Consider the following 5,479-nt stretch of genomic DNA (forward strand, 5'->3'; position numbering starts at 1 on the left):
AAACACTGAGTTGAATATACAAAAATCCTGAGTTCACAATGATATATTGGTGAGGGACAGAGAGAGACAGGGGCAGAGAGGACAGAGGGAGAGAGAAAAAGACCCTAGTTCATCCCCCAACAACACGATAGAAAACCAACTCATTGGACATCAGCGGAGATCACTGAAGCATCAGCTTCGTATGGAGAGACTTGATAATTAAAAAGAAAGAATTAAGCATTTATCTTGCCTTCTGGTACAAACAGCGTTCAGCTTAACCAAGTCATCTTATTTGAGATGAGAAAGTTGTTCGAGATGGAAGAATCTCAGCTCATTCTGTGGAAGGATTAGGAAGTCACCAAATGCAAGCCTCAGCACCTCTTCAATGTCTGCAGGGCCCCCCCCAGAAGGAGGCCCCTGGGTGACCAGCTGGTGAGGAGCTTCAAGAGGAAGGATTCACCATCACCACCTGGAGCCCGGGTGCAGCTTTCGTCACGGCGGTGGCGAGCGCAGTCTCTGCCTCCTGGGGAGACAGGGTGTGAAGCTCACAGCACCTGCGTGTGGCTGGGTCCAACATTAACAACACTGCAAGAGCTCACCTCCGTTTACAGGAAGCAGGAAGGACCCAAGGACTGGCTGATGACACCACAGGAGGCAAAAGGCACATCTGGGGTTGGGGGCAGCCGACGGCCAACCTACCCCATCCCTCTAACAACTTACCCCATCCCTATAACATGTCGCTGGCAGGAAACACGGGAGATGACTCGGACTGGAGACTTGGGGACATAGCTCCCAAGTACCACGTGGGTCCTGGGTCGAAGTCACCACCATGAAAAGGCATTTCTGAGATAATTTGGGACATGTGCTAACGGAGGCACTTCAGATTCCACCCAGAGACCACTGCTGGGTGTGTGGATGGGATAGTGACACTGGGGCCCGCAAGAAAGATGCTATGCTCTTGAGAGACAGACTGAAGGGGAGGAGGGAGTGACGCAATGCCTGGGATTTGCTGGAAAAAAAATAAAAAATAAAAAGGGCTACCTGTATATGGATGGCAAGAATTTCTTAGGTAACAAAAGCACAGCCAATAAAAGAAAAAATAAATACTAAAGTAGATGAAAATGTAAAACTTCTGCGTATCAAAGGGCACAATCGACAGAGCAAAAAGGCAGCTAAAGAACGGGCGGAAATATTTGCAAATCATGTATCTGGTAAGGGGTTAATACCCCGAATGTGCAGAAACTCTCAGAACTCAACAACAGAAACCAAAATCTAACTTAAAAACAGGCAAACTGGCCGGGTGTGGTGGCTCACGCCTGTCATCCCAGCAGTTTGGGAGGCTGAGGTGGGTGGATTACTTGAGGTCAGGAGTTCGAGACCAGACTGGCCAACATGGCAAAACCCCATCTCTACTAAACTTTCAAAAATTAGCCAGGCGTGATGGCACGTGCCTGTAATCCCAGCTACTCAGGAGGCTGAGGCAGGAGACTTGCTTGAACCCAGGAGGCAAAGGTCGCAGTGAGCCGAGATCACGCCATTGCACTCCAGGCTGGGTGACAGAGACTCCGTCTCAAAAATAAGTAAATAAATAAAATGGACAAAGGACTTGAATGGACATTTCTGCAAAGAAAAGATACAAATGGCCGACAAGGACTTTTCTGAAAAGATGTTCAACACCACTAATCACTGCGAGAAAGGCAAATCCAAACTACAACGGGACACCATCTCACACCCGTTAGGATGGCCACGATCCTAAAACAGAAAGTAACGATGCTGGTGAGTATGTGGGGAAACTGGAGCCCTTGAACACCGCTGGCAGGAAGGTAAAGTGGTGCAGCCCCTGTGGAATATGGCACGGCTGCTCCTCAAAAGGTTAAACATAGAACGAGCACGTGAGCCAGCAATGCCACTTCTGCCTCTGTGCCCGAAGGAACTGACAGCAGGATCTTGAAGAGATATCTGCACACCCGCGTTCACGATGGCAGCACTATTCACAATAGCCAAGAGGTGGACGCAACCTAAGTGTCCACCTACAGATGAATGGATACACAAAAGGGGGTGTTTCCATAGAATGGGATATTTATCATTCAGGCTTAAACCAGAAGGAGATTCGGATGCAACAACATGGAGGAACCTCGAAGGCATTACACCGAGAGAAATAAACCAGGCACAAAAAGACAAATACTGCAGAATTCCACTGATCTGAGGTCCCTAGAGTGGTCAAATTCATAGGGAGAGAAAGTGGGATGGTGGGTGCCAGGGGCTGGGGGAGGGGATGGTGATGAGTGTTTAATAGGGAAGAGTTTCAGTTCGGGAAGATGAGGAGGTTCTGGAGATGGATGGTGGCGATGGTGAATGGAAATGTACTTAAGGCCACTGAAATGTATACTTAAAAATGGTTAAGATGGTAAATTTTACGGTATGTGCACTGTACTACAATTTGAAACATAATAAAAAGTATAATTGTAAGAAAAAAAAAAAGGGGGAGGAAGTGAATGGAGCAAATGGGCGCTGCGATCTCTTGGAGGCCAGCTCTCCACAAGGTCTTCATAAACCCTCTGTCATGCTCCTCCGTTGCTCAAGGGCCTCCAATGGCTCCCCATTGCCCTGGGCCTTGCCACAGCCTGAAAGGCCCCGTAGGGCTTGGGTCCCGCCCCTTTTTCTGCAGCATCCACCCTCTCGATGTTCCAGAAGACACCGAGTCCTTCTCTGGTCCAGGCAGGGCCTTGCACTCACCACCCAGGTGCACAGCCCACCGCCACCTCAGCTCTACCCTCCTCTCCAGGTCTCAGCCTAAATCCTTCCCCTTGAGGAATCCTCCCTGACCACCCTGTGGACAAAGGCGTGGTCTCTGCCCTGTAGCTTCACAGCATCCTTGTGTGTGTGTGTGTGTGTGTGTGTGTGAGAGAGCATGTGAGTATATGTGTGAGCATGTGTGAATGCACGTCGGCACATGTGTATGTGTGTGTGTGAATGTGAGCCTGAGTTTATGAACATGTGCATATGCAAGCATGTGTGTTAGCATGTGTGAGCATGTGAATATATGTGTGAGCATGTGTATGTGTAAGCATGTGTGAACATGTGTGTGAGCATGTGTAAGCATGTGTGTGAGCATATGTGAGTGTGTGAATGTGTGAACATGTGAGCATCTGTGTGTGTAAGCATGTGTGTACGTGTGTGTGCATATGCTAGCATGTGTTAGCATGTGTGAGCATGTGAATATATGTGTGAGCATGTGTATGTGTAAGCATGTGTGAACATGCGTGTGAGCATGTGTAAGCATATGTGTGTGTGAGCATATATGTGAGTGTGTGAATGTGTGAACATGTGAGCATCTGTGTGTGTAAGCATGTGTGTACGTGTGTGTGCATATGCTAGCATGTGTGTGAGTGTGTGAGCATGTGCAAGGGTGTGTGAACATGTGTACTGGTTCCTGGGGTTGTCATGACAAATCACCACAAACCAAGGGGCTTCAAACAATAGGAATTTTTCTCTCAGTTCTGGCAGCCAGAAGTCTAAGATCAAGGTGTAAGCTGGGCCACACTCCTCTGGTGGCCACTTATGTGGGTGCATTCGTGTGTGTGCATGTGTGTGGGTGCCTGTGTACGTGCGTGTGTGTAGGTGCCTGTGTGTGCATGTGTATATGTGCATGTGTGTGTGCATGAGTATGTGTGTGTTTCCATTCACAGCACAGCCACAGCCTCCAGTTATGGAGCCTGCTGACCCACATAGTGCCTGTCAATCTGTGCAGCGTCTGTTTTCCCAGCACTGAGGCTCTGTGAGGGCAGGGCCTGGTCTTCCTCTCTGCAGGATCCCAAAAGGGCCCAGGCTGGTGCTGAGTACGGAATCAGCGTGTGGCCCGTACACAACTGATCAGACCCAGGGTGCCTATAGAGACCCTCCTGCTATTCACAGATGGGGGCAGGTGGGGCTGGGTTGGGTGTTGACTCCCCTTCTGGCCAGGCCACGGCCAGCTCGAGTTCCTCCTGGGGTGCGGAATCCAGGTGCCCACAAAGACAAACGTGCAGCCGGAGAGCCAGTCCCTGATGGACAGCCCCTCAGACCTCCCCCCACCAGCCCACCGGGAAGCAGCCACTGCAGAGAGGGTGTGACCCGTGGGAGGCCGCCACCCAGCGCTCAGGAAGGCCAGCACAAAGGACAGTAGGCACTGGGAGTGAGGCTGGTGCCCTGGCGAGGGGAGGCTGGCTGCCCCAGACTCTTGAAAGCCCTGAGGCCCAGATCCTGGCAGTCCTGTGAAACAGACCCAGGGGTCAGACCCCTTTCCTTCCCACATCCCACACTCTAGGCTGCCCAGGGGAATCCCCAGGAGCCTTGGCATCCCAACCAGCCTCAGGCTGACCAGTGAGTCTACCCTGTGACAGGGCTGGAGCCCTGTTTGGGGTCTGCGAGCTGCCCACGGCTCACATCAAGTCGGCTTCCGCTGTGTCCACCAATTCAGGCTAGCTGAGCACAGGTTCTCAGGAATGCCCAAGAGCCCCATGCCAGGTGGGTCCCATTCACAGGTGGCTGTTCACCAGCCAGCAGGAAGCTGCAAAGTACCCCCAGGACGGCTAGCAGCCCAGTGAGCTGTGAGGCACACGGCAATTTGGGGCTAATTTTCTCCTGCAACGAAGTTGATCCCATAATCTGGTAAATACACTAATCATCACCGCCCTGCTCAGAGCAGGAGCTTATGAGCTACAAAGTCCGGAGGGAACAGGCTCGGCATAGAAAGAGACCACGGCCGGCCGGCTTGAAGAATGTGCTGCCAGGATATGAAACCCAAAGCTGGCAACGGACCATAAGCCGCTCCTAGTGACAGAGGACCCAGGCCACAGACCAGCTGCTGCGTTGGGCACAATGCTTCTATTGTCACAGAACCCTGCATCCACACGCCTGCCCAGGCCCGCTTGCAGATAGGAAAGCTGAGGGCCTGGAGCGGCAGGATCTGCTCGGCGTCCTGCTGCTGACCTTCCCTGGGCCAGTCTGATCCCCGGTTCCTCTGATCGTCTCTCCTTTAACAGAAGCAAAGAATGAGTCGTAATAGCCAAGGACCAAGGAGCAGCTCTTCTGTCAGCAGATGCACCAGAAAATCCGTGGCGGCCGAGGAAGCCCCATTTTGTTTAGTCTGCTCAGCACTTCTCGTACAATAATAAAAACATCTGAATTTCCAACATATATAATAGAAAGATTTCCTAGAAAATGATCTAGTCTGGCTTTGTTCAAAAAAGTTGAGAGTCCAGCTGGGCACAGTGGCTTACGCCTGTAATCCCAGCATTTTGGGAGGCTGAGGTGGGCAGATCACCTGAGGCCAGGAGACCAACCTGGCCAACATAGTGAAACCCTGTCTCTACTAAAAATACAAAAATTAGCTGCGCATGGTTGCAGGCACCTGTAATCGCAGCTACTTGGGAGGCTGAGGCAGGAGAATCACTTGAACCCGGGAGGTGGATGGTGCAGTGAGCCGAGACTGCCACTGCACTCCAGCCTGGGCAACAAG

At 51.4% G+C, this 5,479-nt stretch overlaps 1 protein-coding gene and 1 long non-coding RNA gene across 2 annotated transcripts in view; one reads left to right on the forward strand and one right to left on the reverse strand.

Moving 5' to 3' along the window:
• The window catches only part of LOC105544515, a 4,209-nt gene extending 2,030 nt beyond the window's left edge, over positions 1-2,179 (forward strand). Inside the window, exon 3 of the long non-coding RNA XR_001006774.1 lies at positions 246-2,179. This is a non-coding gene — a long non-coding RNA (uncharacterized LOC105544515). The remainder of the gene's footprint in view (positions 1-245) is intronic.
• The window catches only part of SHANK2 (SH3 and multiple ankyrin repeat domains 2), a 669,522-nt gene that overhangs the window by 174,967 nt on the left and 489,076 nt on the right, over positions 1-5,479 (reverse strand). The gene's annotated exons all lie outside the window — the stretch shown is intronic.

The sequence above is a fragment of the Mandrillus leucophaeus genome, unplaced genomic scaffold (assembly GCF_000951045.1).
Source record: "Mandrillus leucophaeus isolate KB7577 unplaced genomic scaffold, Mleu.le_1.0 Scaffold30, whole genome shotgun sequence".
NCBI lineage: Eukaryota > Metazoa > Chordata > Mammalia > Primates > Cercopithecidae > Mandrillus > Mandrillus leucophaeus.